The sequence below is a fragment of the Lagenorhynchus albirostris genome, chromosome 2, assembly GCF_949774975.1.
Source record: "Lagenorhynchus albirostris chromosome 2, mLagAlb1.1, whole genome shotgun sequence".
Lineage (NCBI taxonomy): Eukaryota > Metazoa > Chordata > Mammalia > Artiodactyla > Delphinidae > Lagenorhynchus > Lagenorhynchus albirostris.
In genome coordinates, this window is record NC_083096.1 from 79616887 (window position 1) to 79644355 (window position 27469).

Genomic DNA, 27469 nt, shown 5'->3' on the forward strand with positions numbered 1-27469 from the left:
TTGATCACCTCTGAGGCTGGAGCCCCTTCGGTAATGCTGACGGGGAGCCTGGTTTGGACCCTCTGCACTGGGTCAGGGTTTGTCACAGAACAAGAATCACGAACCCAGTCTAGAAGATCCAGGCAGGTCACCCTCACTGGGGTGGGGTAAAGCTGGGGAGGCATGCAGACAGCGGAGAGGTAGGGACGGAGCTGAACTGGAAAACACGTGCCCTGTCTGAAGGCAACGATGTTCCTTTGCTCTAGTCAATTACAATGTGGAAATGCAGGCCTAGAGTTGCCAATTTTCCCCTCAAAGCTAGAAATTCAGATTTTTATCTAAAAATCTCCCTTTTACAATGTTGGAAATGAATCCAAAAGATTTTTTTTAAATCATCATGTAGTCAAACAAAGTATATCTACAGGCCTGAGAGGACTTGTCTGTGACTTCCACCATAGAAGGTTTTCTATCTGGGGAGGGACGTGGGAGAAGCAGTGTTTTGGGAAGACGTTTCGGTAGCAGTGTGGTCTCCACCGCAAGGAAAAGGTGAAGGCAGGAAAAACTAGCTGCGAGCCCAGGTATGGAGAGCAGTGGACCCGGACTAGGGGATGGCAGTGGAGCGCGAGCATGCCACGGATATCTCCCACGCCACAGACCAACCGAACAAGACCCAACCAGAGATGAGGACTTCGTGGCATCGTTTTCCAAAGGAACCCGGTGCAGTCTGAGTGCCCGCCTCCATTTTGAAGTCCACTCACCTACTGACATTTGCCTGCATTCCTCAGCCCCACCCCCATCCTTCTGAGGCGCCCGAGGGACGACCTTGGCGCTGTCCACGTGGCACTGACCAGGAAGCGTGCCCGCTGGTCCCAGAAGTACCATCATCTCACTCCGTTACCTTATGCAAATGACAGGCTCGCAGAGCCTGCTTCTCCATCTGGACACCCGAAGGAAGCCTTCTGGACAGCCTAACCTTCCTTTCAGAGACAGTGAACAGAGCAGTGAGGAAACGTCCGCAAAGCCTCCACACCCACCTGTTTGCCGAGGGAAGGAGAGTTGCTATCTAAATTATTAAGGAGCCGGACCTGAGCCGAAGGGAGTCATGGAAACTTCATTATTATGCGTGGTGTGTGGCTGTCTTTTGAATATTCTGCTTGCTTGGTTTCTAATTTCCTTTTCCTACGGAAGTCTTTTCTCGCTCATAAATCTTTGCATCTCAATGTTCTGTTCTTTCTTCCTTTGTGTTCTGAACTGGGAGTTCTCACAACCCCTCCAGGGTTAATCTACTCCTCCCAACATTGCTGGCTCTGAGCGGCACTGGGGGCGATTAAGAAGAGTCCTGGAGGGAAGGGAGTGGAGGGGGCGTTGAGGAGAGTGAGGTGGGCAGGGAACCCTCCCATCGCACCCTCTGCCTCTCCCAGCTGGCCAAGGAAACACTCTCCAACCGTTCTCCAGAACAAACAAACCAAGTACCACAAGCGTGTTGTGAATCTGACAGCAGGCTGATCACAGAAGCGGGACTTACTATCCGCCCCGCCCCCGCCCCCGCCGAATGGCACGTCGCCCAGAGTCAGCAGCAAGTGCCCTCTAGTGGGAATCAGCGGCACACTACCTGAGAGGCAAATTCTCACGTCCTCTCTGAAACGGGGACTCAGAGAGCCTTGGCATATGACGCTGATAAATGGAGTATTTACAAATGGAATGGAATATTTATAAATAGAATATTTCCTGCCATGTCAATAAACAAAGGATGTCACAGTCACCAATGATTGCCACCCTCCAACGTGAGCTGGTGAGCCCTGAGGAAACTCAGGGCTGAAAAGAATACCTGCCATCTAGCAGCCATCAGACTGCAGCCACTCCCTACGGTGAGCACGGAGGAAACTCAGGATGTGAAAATACAGGCCCCAGATAATCTAAGGTGCACATCAAAGGAATGATTTCAGTGAGCCCAGACTCTTGCCTCTTCCCCTACACAGAAAAGCACTAAATTCCTTAACTTGAGATAGCTGGTTTTCTTTATATAACAATAATCTTTTGACGGTCCCAATTACCTGCTCTTTGTTGCAAAACTCCTATATATCCTGGCTCTGCTCAGAGCAGTTTCTCAGAGCAATCTGAAACGCTGTCTCTCAGAGCTATCTGAAACGCTGTCTCCCGGGCTGCAGTCCTCATTTTGACCCAAATAAAACTTAACTCGCAACACTCACATTGTGTGTATATTTTTTAAAGTCAACAATACAACAAACAAACAAACCCCCCAAAACTGGTGTCTTCGTCACTAAAAGCCAGAGAGAAAGGCGTCCTTTGGTATCAAGAGGAATCTCACGTATGAGCAAATGTGTGCCACTCTAATTAGGTCACATTCTCTGGCAGAAGCAGTACGCACGGGAGGGACCAGTGGTGACCCCTGGGTGGGGTGCCAGTGTGGGGTCACTCCACTGGCTCACTCTGGGGATCTGCTCCCCCTTTTCCCTTGCCTTTGAAATGTCTTGAAGCAGACACAGCTGTTTAAACTGGCATCCCTGTTCATCTTTGTGTGCCCAGTGCCTAAGAGTTAAATGCCTGAACGGACTTTAAATTGCTGTAAGCTTGTTAACTGCAAAATAACAGAAAATTTTCAGGGAGATCATGGTTGCGGCTGCATTTCTACCACTCTGCTTTCTTATACAGACATCCCACTCCCCAGAGCTTTGGCCAGATAATCAAAAGAGGGTTGGTGTTAGGCTTAATTTTTTATGTCCTGAGGGTCAACATGGTGTAATGGGAAAATCTTGGGTTTTGGAGTTGGATGCAACTAGATTTCAATAGGGGTTCCTCCACTTACTAGTTGTGGGACCTGTAGAAGTTTTGAAAACTTTCTGCACATCAGTTTCTTCATCTTTAAAATGAAAACATTAGTACCTATTTCAGAATCTATATAGTTCATTTAGCACAATGCAAACTAAATCATGCATAGACCCATATTTAATGACATGGAAATTGTCGTGGTCGGAATGCGGGTTGGAAAAGAATTTCCAGACATAAGGCAGAATGTAAAGAGGACAGAATTTATTAGAGGGACACTGCCAGAATAAAAGGCCGACTTCCTAGTAGTCTGGGAGACTATTTCCAGTTTGGGCTCAGCTTCCTAGTTGAGCCCGAACATGTGCTACTGATCAGTTTTTATAGCCAGAAAACAAAGGAATGGTCAGAGGTGAAAATTTCATTTACTGATTGGTCAAGGCACATATACCTTCCTTATATAGGGTGGGAGTGGGACAGCCCAGATGCCTTTCCTTATTTGGGACAGGTCCCGTAGCCCAGGTGGGCGTCGCCCAGGTGGGCTCAGGAATTTCATAACCATGCAACCTGGTGCGGAAGGCTGATTAAGAGTCCGGCAGTGGTGTAATGCTGACACTTTTTCAGCCAGGGTTGTCCTTTGTCCTTGAAGCACCATTGTCCTTGGAGCACCACAGAAATTTTATGACTCGTTAAGCAAAAAAAGAAAGTTATTTGGGAGATTGGGACTGACATATATACACTAATATGTATAAAACAGATAACTAATAAGAACCTGCTGTATAGCACAGGGAACTCTACCCCACTTCGTTGTACAGTAGAAACTAACACAACATTGTAAAACAACTATACCCCAATTAAAAAAAAAAAACATCACGGGCTTCCCTGGTGGCGCAGTGGTTGAGAGTCCGCCTGCCGATGTAGGGGACACGGGTTCGTGCCCCGGTCCGGGAAGATCCCACATGCCGCGGAGCGGCTGGGCCCGTGAGCCATGGCCGCTGAGCCTGTGAGTCCGGAGCCTGTGCTCCGCAACGGGAGAGGCCACAACAGTGAGAGGCCCGCGTACCGCAAAAAAAAAAAAAAAAAAATTATGGAAAGTGTTACAGAATGTCACCATTTTGTAAAATGAAATAACATTTTATTTTGTGCAGTTGTCCCAAGTATTCTGCTGTGTTCGGGTCCACTGCTACCACATATATGTAGCATCATGATAGAAACAGGGGGACCCACCTAGCCCACGGGTCCCCTTCCACTGCTGCAGTCTCTGCCCAGCTGGTTCTTTTTTTTAAGCCTAATTTACTTATTTTTTATTTTATTTTTATTATTATTATTTTTTTGGCCGTGCCGCATAACATGAAGGATTTTAGTTCCCCAACCAGAAATGGAATCCATGCCCCCTGCAGTGGAAGCGCAGAATCTTAACCACTAGACCTCCAGGGAAGTCGTTTCCCCACCCTCACCCGCCCCGTTGGTTCTTTTTAAGGCCCCTCCCTTTGTGATTTATCTCTAATGATTCCCCAGGGAGGAATCTCTGCACTGTTACCATCACTACCTACTCACCTCCTTCCCCACAAAAGCATCCTCTGAAGATTGGCATTCCATGCCTGAGAGTAAAGGATACTGGTGAGCTGATGAGAAGAGCTGCTTTACACTTTTAGGTTTTATACGCATTTTGGGCTAACGAGAATTAATGTAATCTAAATTCACAAATTCATCTAAATTTGTGACAGAGACACTACACTGTCACAAATTACTATTTAACCAGTAATTATCTTGTCTATAAAATCATAGAGAAAATGCACTGAAATGGAAATGCCACTGCCATGTTGTACTCTGTTAATGATAGTGAAAGCTGGTTCAACCCTCTGAAAAACTATCCAACAAGAGCCTTCAATATGGAGTACCCTTTAACCCAGTAATTCTGCGAATCTATCCTAAGAAAATAATTTAGAACACATAAAACCTTTATGCACAAAATGTTTATTATAGCATTATTTATGCTAGTGAAAAACTAGAAAAAACTGGAAACAATAATAATCGTTTAAGAGGTAAGTAAATTATGATACACTCAAAGGTTGGAATAGTTACTTAAGATTGTTATCACCAGTCTCCAAAGGTGGTGGCCAATATGCATGATTTTTGTTTCTTTCTACATAAATATTTACCTATTCTACAAGAAGTGAGAATAGTTTTGAATTTGGAAAAAATAATCTTTATTATCTAAAAAAGATAGAGTTCAGATTAAATCATCTCTAAGGTTGGGTTCTTTGGAAGCAGATGTTGAGATGGAGTTTGGTATAAGATGTTTTAGGGGTATCAGCACTGTAAAGAAAGGGAGAGGAAAAAGGATTAAGCAGAGGAAGACATTAAACTGTAGTAAAGACCTGAGAAAATCTTAGCCACCTCAGTAGGAAGTTAAGAGCAAGCAATGCCCACAAGAGTGTCCCACATTGGGTCAAAATGCCCTGACCTTTATTCTCTCAACCCTCTCAATCACCAAATGCGGACTGCATGCAGAAGGGCATGACCTCTCTGTTGATCACACTCCCTGCAGGTGGGCAGTAAGTCTTCCTGGAAGAGAGATCTAGCTGGTGTATTTCCATTTATACTACATCCCTCCTAGGTCCAAGTTACTATGCTCCATTTTTATATGCTTATTTACTGAACAAACATATTAATAACAATAATGCAATCTTACATAGCACTTTTATAATGCTTTCACATATGGCATGCTTCCCTAATTTACATTTCTGAACCAAGAAGACTCTGAGGGATGTTTTTTAAAGGTACCCCCTCACAGCTTTTTCATGACAGTTGCTTTCACCTTACTTCAATAAGACCATTTCATCTGTTAGTGCTTCCTCTTCTCAACACATCTCTCTCCCCCTACCAGGAACCCTTTTCCTTTGCCCTGTTGGAGAGCTATTGCTCTAGTACTGGCAAAAGTCCTTTCACTCATTGTGACATCCTACCCCAACCTCTTCTTCAGGTACCTTCCTCTCTTTTATCTACAAACTGACTGCCACCGGCTAAAGTTAGAAAATGACCAATACATTATGCACACATGTTCTAATGACTAATGATAAAGCACTGTTCTTCCAAATACACTCACATTTCAAACATGATCACCAGATATCACACCAAAAGCACAGGCAACAAAAGAAAAAAATTAGACTTCAAAATTTATAACTTTTGTGTATCAAAGGACACTATCAACAAAGTGAAAAAGATAACCCACAGAATGGGAGGAAATATTTGCAAAGCATATACCTGATAGGCGACTGATATCCAAAATATATAAAGAACTCCTACAAGTCAACAACAAAAAACAAACAACTCAGTTCAAAAATGAGCTTTTTGTTTTTGTTTCTGTTAGTTTAGTTTTTATTGTTTGTTTTCCTTTTTAGGTTCATTTATTTGTTCGGTTGCTCTCTTCTTTTTTGTTTTCTAGTTTTTGTGTATGTGTGTTTCTTTGTGTGTTTTTGTCTGTTTGGCTTTGCTTTTACCATGCGTCTTGGGGGTTTGTTTGTTCATTTTCTTTCTTTCTTTTTTTTTTCTTTTCTTCCATGCTGTGTGGCTTGCAGGGTCTTGGTGCTCTGGCCACGGGTCAGGCCTCAGCCTCTGAGGTGGGAGAGCTGAGTCCAGGACGTTGGACTGCCAGAGAACTCCTAGGCCCAGGGAATATTAATCAGCAAGAGCTCTCCCAGAGGTCTCCATCTCAACACCAAGACCTGGCTCCACCCAATGGGCAGCAGGCTCCAGTGCTGGATGCCTCATGCCAAACAACTACAAGACAGGAACACAACCCCACCCATTAGCAGACAGCCTGCCTAAAGTCATACTAAGCTCACAGACACCCCAAAACACACCACCTGACATAGCCCTACCCATCAGAGGGACAAGATCCAGCTCCACCCACCAGAACTCAGGCACCAGTGCCCCTTACCAGGAAGCCTACACAAGCCACTGGAACAACCACACCCACTGGGGTCAGTCACCAGAAGTAAAAGAAACTGAGACCCTGCAGCCTGCAGAAAGGAAACCTCAAACACAGTAAGTTAAACAAAATGAGAAGACAGAGAAATATGCTACAGATGAAGGAGCAAGGTAAAAACCCACAAGAGCAAACAAATGAAGAGGAAATAGGCAATCTACCTAAAAAAGAATTCAGAGTGATGATAGTAAAGATGATCCAAAATCTCGGAAACAAGCAGCCGCATAGCACAGGGAGATCAGCTTGGTGCTTTGTGACCACCTAGAGGGGTGGGATAGGGAGGGTGGGAGGGAGATGCAAGAGGGACGAGATATAGGGATATATGTATATGTATAGCTGATTCACTTTGTTATAAAGCAGAAACTAACACACCATTGTAAAGCAATTAATGCACCAACATTCGAATTGTAGGGGTCCCAGAAAAAGAAGAGAAAGAGAAAGGGTCTGAGAAAATATTTAAAGAGATTATAGTTGAAAACTTCCCTCACATGGGAAAGGAAATAGTCAATCAAGTCCAAGAAATGCAGAGTGCCATACAGGGTAAACCCAAGGCGGAACACGCCGAGACACATATTATTCAAACTATCAAAAATTAAATACAAAGAAAAAGCAGCAAGGGAAAATCAACAAATAACTTACAAGGGAATCCCCATAAGGTTATCAGCTGATTTTTCAGCAGAAGCTCTGCAGGCCAGAAGGGAGTGGCAGGATATATTTAAAATAATGAAAGGGAAAAAACTACAACCAAGATTACTCTACCCAGCAAGCATCTCATTCAGATTCAACGGAGATATCAAAAACTTTACAGACAAGCAAAAGCTAAGAGAATTCAGCACCACCAAACCAGCTCTACAACAAATGCTAAAGGAACTTCTCTTCCCACTTCTCTTAGTGGGAAACACAAGAGAAGGAAAAGAACTACAAAAACAAACCCAACACAATTAAGAAAATGGTAATAGGAACATATATATCTATAATTACATTAAATGTGAATGGATTAAATGCTCCAACCAAAAGACACAGACTGGCTGAATGGATACAAAAACAAGACCCATGTATATGCTGTTTACAAGAGACCCACTTCAGACCTAAGGACACATACAGACAAAGTGAGGGGACAGAAAAAGATATTCCATGCAAATGGAAATCAAAGGAAAGTTGGAGTAGCAATATTCATATTAGATAAAATAGACTTTAAAATAAAGACTGTTACAAGTGACAAGGAAGGACACTACATAATGATCAAAGGATCAATCCAAGAAGAAGATATAACAATTATAAATATATATGCACCCAACATAGGAGTACCTCAATACATAAGGCAAATACTAACAGCCATAAAAGGGGAAATTGACAGTAACACAATAGTGGGGGACTTTAACACCTCACTAACACCAATGGACAGATCATCCAGACAGAAAATTAATAAGGAAACACAAGCTTTAAATGACACAATAGACCAGATAGATTTAACTGATATTTATAGGACATTCCATCTGAAGCAGCAGAATACTTTCTTCCCAAGTGCACATGGAACATTCTCCAGGATAGATCACATATTGGATCACAAATCAAGCCTTGGTAAATTTAAGAAAACTGAAATAATATCAAGCATCTTTCTCAACCACACTGTTATGAGATTAGAAATCAATTATAGGAAAAAGCTGTTTAAAAAAAAACATGGAGGCTAAACAATATGCTACTGAATAACCAAGAGATCACTGAAGAAATCAAAGAGAAAATCAGAAAATACCTAGAGACCAAAGACAACGAAAACACTATGATCCAAAACCTATGGGACACAGCAAAAGCAGTTCTAAGAAGGAAGTTTATAGCAATTCAATCTCACTCAAGAAACAAGAAAAATCTCAAATAAACAATCTAACCTTACACCTAAAGGAACTAGAGAAAGAAAAACAACAACAAAAAAAACCCAAAATTAGTAGAAGGAAAGAAATCATAAAGACCAGAGCAGATATAAATGAAATAGAAACAAAGAAAACAATAGCAAAGATCAATAAAACTAAAAGCTGGTCCTTTGAGAATAGAAACAAAATTGATAAAACTTTAGCCAGACTCATCAAGAAAAAGAGGGAGAGGACTCAAATCAATAAAATTAGAAATGAAAAAGGAGAAGTTACAATGGACAACTGCAGAAATACAAAGATCATAGGAAACTACTACAAGCAACTCTATGCCAATAAAATGGACAACCTGGAAGAAACGGACAAATTCTTAGAAAGGTATAACCTTCCAAGACTGAACCAGGAAGAAATAGAAAATATGAACAGACCAATCTCAAGTAATGAAATTGAAACTGTGATTAAAAATCTTCCAACAAACAAAAACCCAGGACCAGATGGCTTCACAGGTGAATTCTATCACACATTTAGAGAAGAGCTAACACCCATCCTTCTCAAACTCTTCCAAAAAATTGCTGAGGAAGGAACACTCCCAAACTCATTTTAGGAGGCCACCATCACCCTGATACCAAAACCAGATAAAGATACTACAAAAAAAGAAAATTACAGACCAATATCACTGATGGATATAGATGCAAAAATCCTCAACAAAATACTAGCAAACAGAATCCAACAACACATTAAAAGGATCATACACCATGATCAAGTGGGATTTATCCCAGGGATGCAAGGATTCTTCAATATACGCAAATCAATCAATGTGATACACCATATTAACAAATTGAAGAATAAAAACCATATGATCATCTCAATAGATGCAGCAAAAGCTTTTGACAGAATTAAACACCGATTTATGATAAAAACTCTCCAGAAAGTGGGCATAGAGGGAACCTACCTCAACATAATAAAGGCCATATACGACAAATCCACAGCAAACATCATTCTCACTGGTGAAAAACAGAAAGCATTTCCTCTAAGATCAGGAACAAGACAAGGATGTCCACTCTCACCACTATTATTCAACATAGTTTTGGAAGTCCTAGCCATGGCAATTAGAGAAGAAAAAGAAATAAAATGAATACAAATTGGAAAAGAAGAAGTAAAACTGTCACTGTTTGCAGAAGACATGATACTATACATAGAGAATCCTAAAGATGCCACCAGAAAACTAGTAGAGCTAATCAATGAATTTGGTAAAGTTGCAAGATACAAAATTAATGCACAGAAATCTCTTCCATTCCTATATACTAATGATGAAAAATCTGAAAGAGAAATTAAGGAAACATTCCCATTTACCATTGCAACAAAAAGAATAAAATACCTAGGAATAAACCTACCTAGGGAGACAAAAGACCTGTATGTAGAAAACTATAAGACACTGATGAAAGAAATTAAAGATGATACCAACAGATGGAGAGATATACCATGTTCTTGGATTGGAAGAATCAATATTGTGAAAATGACTGTACTACCCAAAGCAATCTACAGATTCAATGCAATCCCTATCAAATTACCAAGGTCACTTTTTACAGAACTAAAACAAAAAATCTTAAAATGTGTATGGAGACACAAAAGACCCCGAATAGGGCTTCCCTGGTGGCGCAGTGGTTGAGAGTCTGCCTGCTGATGCAGGGGACACGGGCTCATGCCCCGGTCCGGGATGATCCCACATGCCACGGAGCGGCTGGGCCCGTGAGCCATGGCTGCTGAGCCTGCGCTTCCGGAGCCTGTGCTCCGCAACGGGAGAGGCCACAGCAGTGAGAGGCCCACATACCGCAAAAAAAAAAAAAAAAGACCCTGAATAGACAAATCAGTCTTGAGGGAAAAAAACAGAGCTGGAGGAATCAGACTCCCTGACTTCAGACTATACTACAGAGCTACAGTAATCAAGACAATATGGTACTGGCACAAAAACAGAAAGATAGACCAATGGAACAAGATAGAAAGTCCAGAGATAAACCCATGCACCTACGGTCAACTAATCTATGACAAAGGAGGCAAGGATATACAATGGAGAAAGGACAGTCTCTTCAATAAGTGGTGCTGGGAAAACTGGACAGCTACATGTAAAAGAATGCAATTAGAACACTCCCTAACACCATACATAAAAATAGTCAAAATGGATTTGAGACCTAAATGTAAGACTGGACACTATAAAACTCTTAGAGGAAAACATAGCAAGAACACTCTTTGACATAAATCAGAGCAAGATCTTTTTTGATACACTTCCCAGAGTAATGGAAATAAAAACAAAAATAAACAAATGGAACCTAACGAAACTTAAAAGCTTTTGTACAGCAAAGGAAACCATAAGGAAGACAAAAAGACAACCCTCAGAATGGGGGAAAATATTTGCAAACGAATCAATGGACAAAGGATTAATCTCCAAAATATATAAACAGCTCATGCAGCTCAATTTTAAAGAAACAAAAACCCAATCCAAAAATGGGCAGAAGACCTAAATAGACATTTCTCCAAAGAGGACATACAGATGGCCAAGAAGCACATGAAAAGCTGCTCAACATCAGTAATTATTAGAGAAATGCAAATCAAAACCACAATGTGGTATCACCTCACACCAGTTAGAATGGGCATCATCAGAAAATCTACAAACAACAAATGCTGGAGAGGGTGTGGAGAAAAGGGAACCCTCTTGCACTGTTGGTGGGAATGTAAATTGATACAGCCACTATGGAGAACAGTATGGAGGTTCCTTAAAAAACTAAAAATAGAATTACCATATGATCCAGCAATCCCACTACTGGGCATATACCCAGAGGAAACCATAATTCAAAAAGACACATGCACCCCAATGTTCATTGCAGCACTATTTACAATAGTCAGGTCATGGAAGCAACCTAAGTGCCCATCAACAGACGAATGGATAAAGAAGATGTGGCACATATATACAGTGGAATATTACTCAGCCATAAAAAGGAACGGAATTGGGTCATTTGTTGAGACGTGGATGGATCTAGAGACTGTCATACAGAGTGAAGTAAGTCAGAAAGAGAAAAAAAATATCGTATATTAACGCATGTATGTGGAACCTAGAAAAATGGTACAGATGAATCAGTTTGCAGGGCAGAAGTTGAGACACAGATGTAGAGAGAACAAACGTATGGACACCAAGGGGGAAAAGCTGCCCGGGTGTGGGGATGGTGGTGTGATGAATTGGGCGATAGGGATTGACATGTATACACTCATGTGTATAAAATTGATGACTAATAAGAACCTGCTGTATAAAAAAATAAAATTAAAAAATTAAAAAAAGAGAAAAAACAAATATATATATTAACACATATATGTGGAATCTAGCAAAATGGTATAGATGAACCTGTTTGCAAGGCTGAAATAGAGACACAGACGTACCGAACAAATGTATCGATACCAAAGGAGGGAAAAGTGGGATGAATTGGGAGATTGGGATTGACGTATATACACTAATATGTATAAAATAGATAGCTAATGAGAACGTGTTGTATAGCACAGGGAACTCTACTTAGTGCTCTGTGGTGACCTAAATGGGAAGGAAATCCAAAAAAGAAGGGATATATGTATACATACAGCTGATTCACTTCGCTGTACAGCAGAAACTAACACAATACTGTAAAACAACTGTACCTCAATAAAAGTTTAAAAAAAAAAAGAAAAAGAAAAAACAAAATGAGCCTTTTGACTTAAATACAAATTTCTTCAAAGAAGATATACAAATGGCCAACAGCATATGAAAAGATAATCACCATCATTGGGGAAATGCAAACCCAAACCACAGTGAGAGTCCTCTTCACCTCATTAGGATGGCTATTATAAAAAAACAAAAAGAAACCAGAAAATGAGTGTTGACAAGGATTTGGAGGAATTGCTACTCTTCTGCATTCCTGGTGGGAATGTAAAATTGTGCAGCTGCTATGGGAAATATTATGGTGATTTCTCAAAATATTGAGAAATATCAAAATATTGAACACAGAATTACCACATGATTTAGCAATTCACTTCTGGATGTCTCCCCAAAAGAACTGAAAGAAGGGATTCAAATAGATATTTGCACACCCATGTTCATAGCAGTACTGTTCACAATAGCCCCCAAAATGGAAATAACACAAATGTCTATCAATGGATGAAGCGGTACATACATACAGTGGAATATTATTCAACCTTAAAAAGGAAGGAAATTCTGATATGTGCTACAACATGGATTAACCTTGAAGACGTTATGCTAGGAGAAATAAGCCAGACGCTGAAGACCACATATTGTATGACTCTATTTATACGAAACGTCTAGAAATGGCAAATCCATAAAGACAGAAAGTAGATAAGTGGTTGCCAGGGGCTGGTGGAGGGGGAATGGAGAAAGACTGCTCAGGAGTATGAGGTTTCTTTTCTTTCTTTTTTTTTTTTTGGTACGCGGGCCTCCCACTGCCACGGCCTCTCCCGTTGTGGGGCACAGGCTCCGGACGCACAGGCCCAGCGGCCACGGCCCACGGGCCCAGCCGCCCCGCGGCATGCGGGATCCTCCCGAACTGGGGCACGAACCCACGTCCCCTGCATCGGCAGGCGGACCCTCAACCACTGCGCCACCAGGGAAGCCCATGAGGTTTCTTTTGAGGGTGATGAATGTTTTGGAATTACAAGGTGGTGATGGTTGCACAACCTTGTGAACATACTAGAAATCACTGAATTGTATACTTTAAAAGCATGAACTTCATGATAAGTAAATTATAGCTCAATTTTTAAAAAAATTCAAGTAGTTCCAACTTCATGAAGACTTCCCTGAGCATCCTGGTTAGTTAACCACTCTCTCCTATGCACAACCTTTAGATCACACCTTTATTGTAGACTTATGTAACTTTTTGTAATATACCATCTCTTCTGCTGATTATGAGTGCTTCTAGACAGGACTTTGTCTTGTCTGTGCCTGTATCCTCAACTGGCCACAGTGCTTAAAACTCAGGACGGTAGATAGAGGTTGAATTGGAAAGATTATCTACTTTCCAAGACTTTACCATACACAGCAATATTGAGCAATCCATTTCTTGGATATAACAAATATTATTTACATATTGTGTGTAAGACTTTAGTGATATAAAAACAAAGATGCATAGTGTCTACCTTAGAGGAACTTACAAATTTTTGGTGGAAATAATTGTACTTAAGTACAATACAAGGCAGAAAATAAGCACCATGTGAATGGCATAATGATCCACACCTAAGAGTTTGGCAAAGTAGAAAATTACTACCTTGGGGCTGATCAGTAAGATTTTGTGGAGGTAGAGGCATGAAAGTGATCTTTAGGGATGTAGCAAGATGTTAAAATAAAAGCTTCAGTTGAGGCACATTCCAGAGCTATGTGTTGGACCAAAACACAGATGGTAAAAAGGGGAGAAGGGAGAGGCAGGTAACTCTCAAATGGTCACCCACATTGACGGCATAAAGGGATGCTGATAGGAAGCTTTTTGAAATGGATTTCTTTGGAAAGAACTACTGTGTATGAAGAATTCTACCCTCCTCACTAAGGGTGAATGAGGAGGAGAAGGGATATCCGCTCCTTACCTCAAACCAAAGGACAGGACTTTGAGGGAACCATCTGCGGAGCTTAATGTGTGTCTCCTACAGTTTGAGGGACACAGGTCTGCTGACTGGATCACACTGGAGAAATCAAAATGTCGAGGGCTGAGGTGTGCGGAGGTAGCTACACTCCCAGAGTCTGTCTGGGTGAATGGTGTTTCCTATGGACCAAATGAGATCCCTGAGGGAAAGGGAATTGACATGGTTATGCTTAGACCCTGGTCGAAATGGCCTCCTGTGGGGATGAAAGCTGGAAATGAACTGCTGCTGGACGTGTAGATGCTGCAGAAGTGGGGAAAGGGAAGGTCTCTGAGGAACCCATGAAAAGTCCCTCAAGAGGGAAACTGGCTTCAAACATCTGCAAGGTCCAGAGAGCACCAGCTAGATCACTTCCACAGCATCGATCAACCAAGAATTCTATGAATCCACGAATTCCCCTCCCCAGGCTCCAGACCCTGAAAGGGCCAAAAACAAGTTTGTACGATGGGAGAAGAGAAGAAGGAGCATGAGAGGAGGAAAGAGAGAAGCCAAGAGTCCCTCTCCCCCCGATCTTCAAATTTCAGACTTCTAGCCTGCAGCCAGCTGAAGCTGGAGGAGAGGACACACTTCAACTGTAAGTTGAAGTTACAACAATTCTCATCTTGGACTCCCATTTAAATGCCTGGTTGACATTTTGTGCCCTAAAAAGTGACAGCACTGTTATTACCTCTGAGGGACAACCTTTGTCTTTTCTAAATGTAAGAGAGAAATAGCCCCTTGGTGCAGACTTAAAAAGATAGTGCGAGACAAAAATGAATTTGCTTTAAGATTCCATTCTACCAGTTGTGCTCGTCCCATGTAACCTTTATAGGTAAAAATTGAAGAAGGAGCCTCCAGCAAAGGAATAGAGGTGACTGGATCCAAGCTCTACTTGGAAAAGAAAACACAGATAAACATACCTATCCCCGGGATGGGGATGCAGGAGGGCGGCTGGGACTGTAGACAAGGGGCTGCCAGGAAGGGCCTCCAGCACCAAGCTAAACAGTCATTTAAATACTGGATAAAATTTCAGGAGGTTTTGGTACTTATTTCACATATTAAGTATCCGAGATCAGGAAAACTAAGTATTTATTACATTTCAAATATAAAAATTCATAAGCATAAATGCAAATATACTGAAATATATTAACCATATCACTTTAATATAAAAATAAAGTATTGCTTGAAGGAAATTCTACATAAAATAGTTTAATTAGGGTTTAAAATGAAGTAAAATTACAATTGTTTTTAAAGTGATATTAGTTTATCAATGATATCATCAAGCTGTGAAAAACTTTCCAGTTGCTAAAAAATTCTGAATGTATGCTGGTTAAGGGAATGATAAGGAGATAGTTATAAGACGTTCTTAAATATCAGTATTTTCTCTAGTCCCTTATCTTCAAACAACCCTATCTCTTAGTTAATAAGTTTGAGGAGATTTTTTTTGGGGGGGTCAATATTTTCTTTCTTTGCAGGGACAATATTTGTTTGTAACAAGCTGTTTTTGTCTGTTTGCTTCAAAGAAAGTATTTCTCACTTGTCTTCATCTTCCTGTCTCATCTTATATAAATGGAGATTCTAATGTGGACACCATATTAATACCAATAGTGTTCTGTTCCTATTCCATTTGTTGGAAATCTTTGTGATAGATAAGAACTATTCTTGCATTAGAAGCTTTGCTTTGGTGGTTGTTATTTTCTTCTTTTGCTTAAGGATTATGGAAGTATAGAAGATGGCTTTCTAAACAAGCGCACTTATATCTGATTCAAGATTTTAATGAAGCATGTCTCTGTGTATCAAGACATAAATGATTCAGATTTTTTAAACTCCAAAATAACCATATCACACCAACAGAAATGCCAGTATTCCAGGACTTTAAAACAGCATGGAAGACCAGAGTGGTGGACCATCAAACACTGATATTGTAAATCATTCTTCCGTGGGCAATGTGGAGCCAATAGAGACATTTAAACAAGGAAATGACAAAGATGTATAGACACAGATGTGACCGGTAAGAGTTGTATAGAGTATTAAGCCCACCTTCTTCTGCCAAAAGGTCAGCAACTTCAGCTTGAGTCACTGACATCACATAGGAAGGTGATTAATGAGGGGAAAAAAGCTGGGAGAGAGGCATGCAAATATCTGTTGTTTCCCCCTCATCATCCAGTCACACTTTTCTGGTAAAAACAATTCCGAGTCTTCTTTGAAGAACTACCTGTACCCCTTTAGCTCATGTGGGTGGGTTTGACTTCCCCTTCAACTCCAGAGATGGTTGGAAATGATTTCTTATAACTTAAAAAACACGTCTCATCTTGCAAATGACCGAGGCCCAGGACTTGTTTATATGGGGGGAAATCTTTGTTTCTAGATATACTGAGTGGTAAAGAGATAGAACTGCTATAGCCATTGTGTGACCCAGGGAGGAGCTAGGAGTCACCAGATAAAGTTTCACGGAAAAGGCAAAAGAGTGAGAGATGGAGCTGGAGGCTTCAAAAGAACCAGAAACCATTATTATCTGAGCTTCTACCCAGCTAAGCCTTCTGAAGTTTTCAATTACATGGGCTAATTAATTCTTTTTCTTTTTTCATATTAAGCCAGCTTGAGTCAGTTTTCTGCCATTTGCAACAAAGTTCTAAATGATATTCAGGAAAAAAAAAAGCCATCAATCAGGACTGAGGTGATGGTAGGAAGAAAGACTTATGGGTGAGAAGTCATGAAGGAAAAACAGTTTCAATCTCCCATGCTACCATGTTGTATGGTATCATCCATGCAAAATGTCACACAAATTACTACCCCTTCCCCAATGAGTTGAGCAGTATAATATCTGTGGCTCATAGTGTAGGCTCAGATGTCAGACAGGCATGGGTCCACATTCAGACTACCTAGACTCTGCCCTTAAGATCTGTGCATCCTTGGACAAGTTACTTAACTTCTGTTCTCTAACCTCAGTTTCTTTCTCTATGAAATGGTGATAGGACCTTCCACTTAAGTTACTAGGAGGATTAAATGACACACTGCATGAGAAAGATTTAGCATAACGCTAGGTATATTGTTATTGATAGTTTCTCTTTTCCAAGCTTGCTGGAGATTATCACTAGGGAAAAATTTTTGTTGGAAGTGAAACTACCAATGTTACCTGCCTCCATGTTTATCTTTACCTCCTTTCCCATCTTAATGGAAAGAGGTGACCCTTAATGAAAGAGGATTTCAGGCTCTCTCTGCCTAAGGCTGATCTTAGTTGGAGAGGTGACACATCTCCTGTCCAAGACTGATCCTTCCTCCTTTCTTCTTTATCACAACTCCCTTTTCCTTAGCGATTTTGTCCCATCAATGATACCTTTTTGTGTTAATTGTCCCCCCCCGCCCTCACAGCTGGCAATTTTCTCCCATTTTGTAAAAAACTCTCCCAGAATAAAATAATCCCCTCCTATCAGTAGTTCTCGAAGTGTGAGCTGAAGAACTCCTATATCAGAATCACCTGGGGACCAGCTAAGCCTCTGGTTACCTCGCCATCACCCTCTCTCCCACGTATGCTGTGGCTATTTCACTTTCCCATGTTCCTCAAATCTTCAAGAAGTACCAAACCTAACCCCCCACCCCACTGATTCTGCAGAAAAAAAGAAACTATCCCCCCGCAAACCCCTCTAATTCCCACACTATAAATGTAACTCCACTTATGCCTGTTCTTTCTTCTTTCCCACCTGTCAACATTGACAATATGTACCTTCTCCTTCTGAGGCTAATGACTTTTACATTTATTTCTCATCTTTTCCTACCCTCTTAAGCACTTCACTCGATTATCCTGTCTCTTGTATTTTCAGCCTCTCCCTATCTATAGCCTTCTTTCTATCAACATTTAAACATACATAGAAACTTATTCCATCTTCAAAACGCAGTTCTCCCTTAACTTCCTGAATCAAACACCTCCCGATACTGTATTTGTTCACCTCCTCTTCTCAGCTAAACTTCTTGAAGATGTCTACACTTACTTCCCACTCACTACCCACTTCTATTTAATTTTCACCCCACTATTTCATTGGAACCGCTCTCACTTTAGTGACCAAAGAATATTTTGTCAAATCCAGGAGACACTTGGTCCGTCCATCACTTGACTTCTCAGTTCCATTTGACACTGCTGTCCATTCCCTTCTTCTTCGAACCTTTCTTCTCTTGGCTTCCTTGATACCTAAGTCTTTTCTATCTCTGCCACTCCTTATCATTCTCCTTCTCAGGCCTCTCTTTCTCTGCCCTTCCCTTAAATGGTGGTGTCCCTACATTACTGAGCAAGGGCTCGCTGCCTGATGTGCACAGAAGCCAGTACTATGGCACTGATTTTTGAGAAAAGAAAGAGCTTTATCACGAGGTCGACTGACAAAGAGACAGGAGGCAAGGTTTTCAAACCTGTCTCCTCAAGCCGGAGTCTGGGGTGAACTTTAAGGGGTTAGTGGAATTTGAAACCTGGATGGTGATTGGTTTGTTTTGAATTAGTCCATATGAGTTACTCATGCTGCTGGAAGTCAGCTTTTCCTTATTGAAGGACTTCTCACTTTGTAAAGGGCTCTGGTGGCAAGATTTCTATTCTGAAGATTCTTGGTTCCAAGGTCATCCTGGAGACACAGGTTCCTGTGTTGCACAGGCACAGTGCTATCTCTGTAAAATAACTCCAGCTTTGATTAATCAACAACCTGTTTTAAGGAAGTTAAACCAGTTTAAGCCGGTGCTATTTCAGTTTGATTAATCAACAACCTATTTAAAGAGACAAAAACAGTTGAAGCTGGTCGATGTTTTACGTACTATTTAAATTCCCCCCTTTTTCTTTGTACATTCCTCAGTCTTTTTTTTTTTGGTACGCGGGCCTCTCACTGTTGTGGCCTCTCCCGTAGAGGAGCACAGGCTCCAGACACACAGGCTCAGCGGCCATGGCTCACGGGCCCAGCCGCTCCGCAGCATGTGGGATCTTCCTGGACCGGGGCACGAACCTGTGTCCCCTGCATCGGCAGGTGGACTCTCAACCACTGCGCCACCAGGGAAGCCCCATTCCTCAGTCCTGAGGCAAATAGGGCAATGACCATTCTAGCTGTTCCTGCTGATTGGGGGTGTGAATTTTTATAACAGGAAGGAAATTGTTTTGCATTTAATTCTAAATATTTGCAAATTCTAGCTTGAACTCTTGTCTTGAGCAATCATCATGTGAGTGGGGGAGGCCTTTTTAAATATACATGATAGACAGTAAGTACAAAATCTGATGAGTGAAAGGATTAACCCTAAGATACACAGAACTATGACTCCTAACTTTAACAGTCCTTCAAAAACAGACCTTACTCCTTTGGGAATCCATGAAAACATGTTATAGTATCTAATTCTTCTACAATATAAGCTACTCATGCTACATGATCATTTTCAAAACTGCAATAATACTTTGTCTTAAGGAAGGGTTTCCCACATAACATTTCATAAGGGCTCATTTGGAGCTTCCCTCTAGGGGCTACTTTTACCCTAAGCAGGGCAACTGGTAAGACCTTATCCCAAGTTAAATTGGTTTCTTGACATAATTTGGTGATTGTCTCTTTTAAGGTAGGATTCCTCTTTTCAGTCTTTCCCGTAGACTGAGATCTCCATGAAGCATGTAACTTTCACTGTATTCCGAGGGTCTGAGACACCCCTTGAGTTATCTTGGCTATGAAATCTCCTCCACTGCCACTTTGAATAGAAAGAGGCAACCCAAAAGGAGGGATGATTTCTCTTAGTAGGCCTCTGTTACCTCAGACGCTTTCTCTGTTCAGCATAGAAATGCTTCGACCCATCCTGTGAAGGTGTCCACAAATACGAGCAGATGTCTATTATTTCCCATGGTTCTTGGCGTAACAGTAAAGTCTACTTACCAATCATCTCCTGCTTTTGTCCCTCAGGTTTGCACCCGTTTCATTATCGGGCGTGGCCTGGTTTTAGGATTGTTTCTGATGCAGATCAGGCAATTTTTTATTACTTTTTGGATGGTCCTTTGAATTTGCGAACCAACAATAAACCTTTGTAGCCAATGATAGGTTGCATCCCTCCCATAATGGGCTCCTTGATGTAGATGAGTAATAATTCTTTCCATTAAATGCTCGGGTGTAAGCACTAGTCCCTATTCATTATAAATCCAGCCTTATTTGGTTGTTTGGTACCGAATACCATCTAAGTCTTCCGAGAGTCATCGTGAAATCCCCATTAGTCTGCTCTCTCTAGATCCATTTCCATTTCTGACTGCCTGTTTTAGAGCCCGATGAGCCAAATTATTTCCTTTAGCTATATAACTATCAGTCTTTTGGTGGCCCGGGCAATGTGCTATGGCTACTTCTTTCAGCATTATAACAGAGTCTAATATGGCCAGTATCTCCTCTCCGTGTTTCTTTTCTTCCTGATATTAGTAGACCTCTCTATGGCCCCATGGGCATGCACTACAGAGAAGGCATACTTAGAATCAGTATAAATGGTAACCTTGGGGACTTCCCTTATGTTCCAGTGGTTAAGACTCTGTGTTTCCACTGCAGGGGGCATGGGTTCAATGCCTGGTCAGGGAACTAAGATCCCACATGCAACATGGTGTGGCCAAAAAAAAAAAAAAAAAAGCAAAAACACTATTAAAAATAAATAAATAAATGGTTACCTTTTCCTTAGCTCCAAGGTGCAGGGCTCTCATGAGGGCTATGAGCTCTGCCTTTTGGGCAGATGTACCTGGAGGAGGGCTTCTGCTTCTAGGACTTCCTGATGAGTTACTATTGCATACCCAGCCTTTCGAAGTCCCCAGTCCATGAAGTTGCTCCCATCCATAAACATTTCCATGTCTGGCTTTTCTAAAGGCTGATCAGTCAGGTCAGGTCTGCTAGAATAGACTTCTTCAATTTTTTTATGGTATGGAATACCTTATGGCATTCCGGAGCGCAGCCTAATGGTTCACTGTCATTTCCTCTAAGTGCCTCATATAGGAGTTTGGCCATGTGTCCAAAGTTAGGAATCCAAATATGACAAAACCCAGCCATTCCTAAGAATCCTTGCAATTGCCTTCCGGTGGTGGGTACAACCACCCTAGCTAATGCTTCCCTTCGATCCGGCAGTCAGTTTCTTTGTCCTTTTGATAACTCAAATCCTAGATATTTTACAGTTGGTTAAGAAATTTGCACTTTTCCCTTGGACTTTATATCCCTGGTCTGCCAAAAATTTTAAGTGAGGACTGTATTTTGGTCTGAAGCTTCCTTAGTTTTACTAGCATCCACATATTGAAGTAACATTCCCTCATTTAATTGGAGGTCCCTTAAATCCTTGGCTAAGGCTTCCCTGAAGATGGTGGGAGCATTCTTAAATCCTTGTGGGAGTGCCATCCAACAATATTGTTGTCTTATATTAGTCTCTGGATCATCCCATTCAGAGGCAAACAGTTCCTGGGACTCAGGACTTAGGGATATGCAATAAAAGGCATCTTTTACATCCAGAATTGTAAACCAGCAAAAGTGTCCAGATAAAGCTGCCTAAGGATTTGGCACACTGAATGTATCCTCTACAATTTGGTTAATGGCTCCCAAATCCTGCACAAAACGATAATCTTTTGTCCCGGGTTTTCATACCGGCAGGATTGGAGTGTTATATGGGGAATGACAAGGTCAGATTAATTGGGATTTAAGACAGGTGGTTAGCAGAGGCTTTATACCTTCTTTCTTTAAAGGGCACTGCTTTAAATTTAGAGCCTTGGTGCCTCGACAGAGTTCTGCTACTATTGGGTCAGCCCAAACGTATGCTCTTACCTTTTGTAGAATTTCTTCAGGGACTTCTGGTTGAGGCTCGTCTCCCAGTTGTAATAGTGCAGCTTGGAGAGTGCAGGCTTGCTTTTTCTGCTGAGAAAGTCATTTAATTTTGTTAGTAGACCTTGCCTCAACAAGGGAGTAGGGCATTCAGGCACATATGGAAAGCTGTGCTTTAAATATGCTTTTTTCCAATTATACAGATCAGAGATAGAAAAGGAGGAGGGCACATATACAGATCCCCTGGGTTGACCTTGGTCATTTAGACCTGTGGGAACTTGTCTCCGTGGATATTGCCCTGCCTGAAGCAGAGTACCCCCTGGGTCAAACTGAGTACCCTCGCGGGTATGGGGAGGGGAGACCCTGTTGACTATCTGGTAAGGAAGGGTACAGGGCTGGGGCCAGACCTGGGGCTCTAGGAGGATTGCTGATGGAAGCCTTGGCACCACTCGGAGGGATTTCCCCCTTCATAAGGCGGGGGAATGGCGGGAGGCACCAAAGGAGGAGACAAATGTAGTTAAGTTGAGATCATCACTGGCTCTGACTCAGGGAAAACAGGTTTTTTCTGAGGGCCTTCCTCTGAACCATAACTTTACATATCTCCTGCAAATTCTTATTCTGATATAGAGACTCAGGTTTCCCTGCTGAGAACTGTTCAGTAGTTTTAACTGCTGAACAAAATAACTTAGAAAAAGCAGTCGAGGTCAAACGTCGTGAGCCCACTACCTGTGCTTGCCTACTCCTGAAGAAAGTTGATAACCACAGTGCAAGGCAAAGCTGATGGTAGGACAGCCAAGGGTTCTCCATCTGGGAGTTCCTTCTCTGAAGAAAAACAAGCCCTTCATGAAGTCTGAGTTTTGTAGCTGGCTGACCAGATTTCCTTCACTATATTGCTCAAAATAGTATGTGTGTGTGTGTGTGTGTGTGTGTGAGAGACACACACACACACACACACACACATACACACACACTTAAAAGCAGTTCAATGCTAGCTCCTTGATAGCTTGGCTCATACAAAAGAGGGTTAAAATTCTCAATGAAGACAAACTAAAATGTGTCTAATTGTAAAAGACTTCTCCCTTGTAAGAAACAGGGATAAAGCTGATTTTGTCCCATTTCTCCTCTCTTTTGCAAACCAAGTCTAATTGTAAAATAGTCCTACAATTAGAAGACCCATTCTTGGGCCATTTTCCCCTGACCCCAGTTGATACTGGGCCAGGCAGTGGTACAAAAGAAAATCATTTTCTTCTTTTTCATAACTCCAGTATACCATATACAGTAGGAAGTCAAATAGAACACCAAGAACATAATACATTAAAAATTACAGAATAAAAGCACATCACTAAAAGAACCATATTGTTATCAGAAAGGACAGGTACAAACAGAACAAAGTACAAACTTACTGATAGAGATCTATACCCAGATGACTCTAGTTATTATCTGCATTAGAAACATTATCTCCATCTTCAAAATACTTCAATCTTCTCAGGCCATTCTCTAGATGTATTTAAGAGCTATTTTCTCAAAAATGTTCTTGTCAAGTTTTGCTTGTGTTTTGGAAGATTTTTTGCTTTATTTTACAGTTGGCTAAATGTAGGCCAAGTTTGACTACTGTATTTCTTATTTAAACTGCAAGTAATTATATATTGTAAAATCAGTTTGTCCTGTTACTACCTTAACAATCTCAACCTTCCTAAAATATCTATTTGTCTAATAATGTTGCCCCACCTGTTTTGTTTCTCTTTAATCTGTCTTTCGTCAAATCACTCTAAAGACACAAAGCTTTGCTTTTTAATCCATGCTGACCTCCCATTTGGAAATTGATGATTTCTCCTAGCTCCCATTTCACTGATTTTACTCCTTATATTTCCTAATTACTTTTACAGTGCTTACTCTATTCCTTAGACTGATTGATATTATCATGTTTTTTTTTTCTTTTTTCCCCCCCTTCCTGTTAAATTAGCAGGGGTACTGTTAACATTCCCCATTTTGGAAGTGTTTTCTCCTCAGGATAACCAGAGCAAAATGACAGGAAGCAGATTCAGCAAAGCTTTGCTGCAGTCATCCAATAGTTAACCCTATTGGCCAATTCCTCACAAATAAAACAGTCACCGACAAACACAGACAAGCAGAGAAATCCAAAGACCGCAGGCTCTAACCCAGGGTTTGGGACTCTAATCCTTTGAGTACGTCAGCAGCTGTAACCTTTTATATGGGCTCCCTTAGGGTGGGGCTTGAACCCACAAACCTGACTTGCCTCCGGAAATGTTGCCACCAGAGCCCTTTGCAAAGTGAGAAGTCCTTCAATAAGAAAAACCTGGCTTCCAGCAGCATGAGTAGCTCATATGGACTAATTCAAGACTAACCAATCACCATCCAGGTTTGAAATTTCTCTAACCCCTTAAACTTTGCCCCGACGATAGATCAAGGACACAGGTTTGAGAGCCTTGCCTCCCGCCTCCTTATCAGTCAACCTCAAGATAAAGCTCTTTTCTCAAAAGCCAGTGCCATAGTATTGGCCTCTATGCGTGTGGCACAGCGAGCCCTTGCTCTGTAACACTCAAGAGTCCTGTCCTAGCCCCCTGTTTCTCTCCTACTCGACTCACTCACCCTGGGCATCTTAACCGCTCCTAATGTTTCAATTAATAACTATGCGTGGAGGAGTTTCACCTATATATTCCTACTCCAAATTTATCCTGAGTTCCAGATCCATAAAATCTAGAGGGCATTTGTATTTAAATGCCTCACAGGTAACCTTATAATGTACATATTCAAAATCAACTTGCTAATTTCTGCTCAACCTCCTTCCGGTAAAAGACATCCTCTGCAAGTTGCCCGACCCAGGAACTAAGAAGTCATCCTTGACGCCTTCCTCCCTCTCACTCTCTATTGTTAACTCTGCCTCCTAAAGGTTTCACACCTGGAAGCCTGCAACAGCCTGACCTTTCTCCAGTTTTGTCCCCTTCCAATCCAGGGTGATATCCTGGAGGAAAAGATCACAGTTACACTAGCTGTTAGGTTCTAAATATTTGCTGTGGTTAAGGTTAAAATTAAGCTCCAAGCTTCCTATCAGTCGAGGCAAAAATGAAGGAAAAGTAATCTTCATACGTTTTAATGTTTGTTCTAATGCTAACTCTAAAACAAATTTCTCAAGGGAGCAATAAGTGATGTAATGAACAATGTCCTCAACAACATTCCTACGATATATTCTATAATTTCATTCCGCAAGTATTTATGGAGTGCTTATGACTCAGGCACTGTGTTCACTACTGGAGATAAAACAGTGAATGTGGTTGTTTCTTATCTCATAATTCAAACCGAGTTTTGGCATAATATTAAAGCCAACCCTCTGAGGACAATTTGGTGGGAAGAGGGCTTATTTCCCAAGCCAAACCTGCCTGATGGTAAAGCCAAGGTCACAATATCAGTTGCTCAGTCCCCCACGGCCTACCGCCCCCCACCCTTGCCACTCTGCAGCCCCAGAGCATGATTTCAGGATTTCTACCCTTTCTTTTAAATTGCAATTTACTAACACTACCAGCACCACCATATATAACACACCAAATATTTACAGGGCTTCCCAAGTGTTGTCTCCCATGTGCAGACAAACAGTGCCACATGGAATCTGTCATTTTCCAACCTCACTTGCTCTGGCTTCCTGCAGAGATCTGTTGCTAAGACAGTCACAGCACTGCTCCTCAACTACACACGGGCACCCCGGCAGCACAGGCTCATCCAGGTCAAAGGTGCTGCTCGTGATGCCTGACAAGTCTGTGCTGAGGCTGCCAGGGTAAGGGTGTGGACTAGGGTGGCCTGTCCATTATGCAGAAGGGAATGGCATCCAGAGGCCAACATTACATTGCCTTGAAGCTGCTCTGATGTGCTAGCACAACCAGGACTGCTGAAGCTGCTCAAACACCAGGGCCCTTCTGCACTAAAGTCATACCATGTTTTCACTCAACTGCTGAGAACAGCTTTCCCCACTGAGGTTACATTTCATTACACAGGTTCCGAAGCTGAGTTGTCTGGTGCTCCTGATACCTTACTTCAGCTAGAAAAACAGCTTTCAGTTTTTAATAGCATCAGGACACACAGTAAGACTCTGAGAAGTAAGTCCATGGGCTAGGCCAGGGGGAAAACTGTGACAATGTGCAGTGTTCCAAACTGACCCTTCCCGACAGTAGGACATTCAGAATTTTCTAGGTTAGTGAACTAGTTTAGACTCAGGTCAGGAGCCATGCTCCATAAGTATGTTGCCCTCACATCTTGCCCAGTTTGATTCAATGACAGAATCTAGAATGATAAAAGAATTGGTTGGATGGTGTTAAAAAGAAAACCACAGGCCCAAAGTGGCATCACTAGTGCTAAAGCCCATGATACCAAACCTAGATTTATTATCTAGGTTTAGTACCCATGTCTAATTGCAGTTTCTGCCTCCCCCAGAAATGTAATGTTAAGGGACCAGTATGGAATTTTCTGGTTAAGCACCAGTAAGGTAACCTGTCACGTGGTCCCTCTCCATCAACCCCCATTCCCACCCCCAGAAGAGGCAATCTGCATGATAAAACCCTTGCGGGGGGGGGGGGCCTTCCCAGAAAGGGAACCCATCTTTTCTTTTTTTAATACCTTCTTGCCCCACCCTCCTGCCTATTAAAAGCCTTCCATTTTGTACAACCACTCCCAGCATTCTTCTAGTTGCTAGATGGGATGCTGCCCAATTCATGAATAGTTGAATAAAGCCAATTAGATCTGCAAATTGACTGAATTTGTGTGTTTTTTTAATGTAACATATTCAGACTCTCCTCACAACTTGACCTTTGCCTTGAGATAGACACAGATGGTTTCACTGTGCCCTGTTGCAAAGATCTGGAATAGTGGTTTGGGGCCGCTGTATATTCATGAGAAACCAGACCAGCAGGTGGTTGAGGCTTAGCTAAGGTGCTTAGTCACTGGGACATCTGCACGCAGAGCCTGGATTTTTCCACAGGAAATATTCTGGATGTAAATAAACACATCAATGAGCTTGAAGTTCTATACGTTTGCAACGATTTAAGCCTCTAAACATAGAAGGGAGACAGCAAATGAAAATTAAATATAAAGCGCCTAGTGCCGCCCTTCGCAAACGGTACTTGGCTCTTAATTCAGGAACCCCAACTTCCAGGACTTCAAGGAAGTCTTCTATACTCAGTAGACTCAAAATAAATCGGCTCCACTACCCAATTCTATCTCCCCCTGCCTTCATGTCGCCTACCCAATCAGCTTGGCAAACTCGCGGACTCACTCCTACACACGCTGACCGCCAGCTCCTGGAGACTTCCAACCTGCCGGCCTGAGGGGCTAGGCCCACTGCCGGGGGCGGGGTAATACCTCCCGGGGAGGGCCAGCGGCGCCCAGCATTGTGGGAGTTGTAGTTCTCGCAACTCAGAGCC

General features: G+C 41.9%; 1 long non-coding RNA gene across 1 annotated transcript; it reads right to left on the minus strand.

Annotated features, from left to right (window-relative positions):
* Window positions 1–4809: 4809 nt before the first annotated feature.
* On the minus strand, window positions 4810–27372 carry LOC132515992 (uncharacterized). The gene is made up of 3 exons (XR_009539229.1): window positions 27292–27372; window positions 22044–22133; window positions 4810–5082 (listed from the first exon to the last, which is right to left on the minus strand). It is a non-coding gene; the product is annotated as an uncharacterized LOC132515992 (long non-coding RNA).
* Between the last annotated feature and the right edge of the window lie 97 nt (window positions 27373–27469).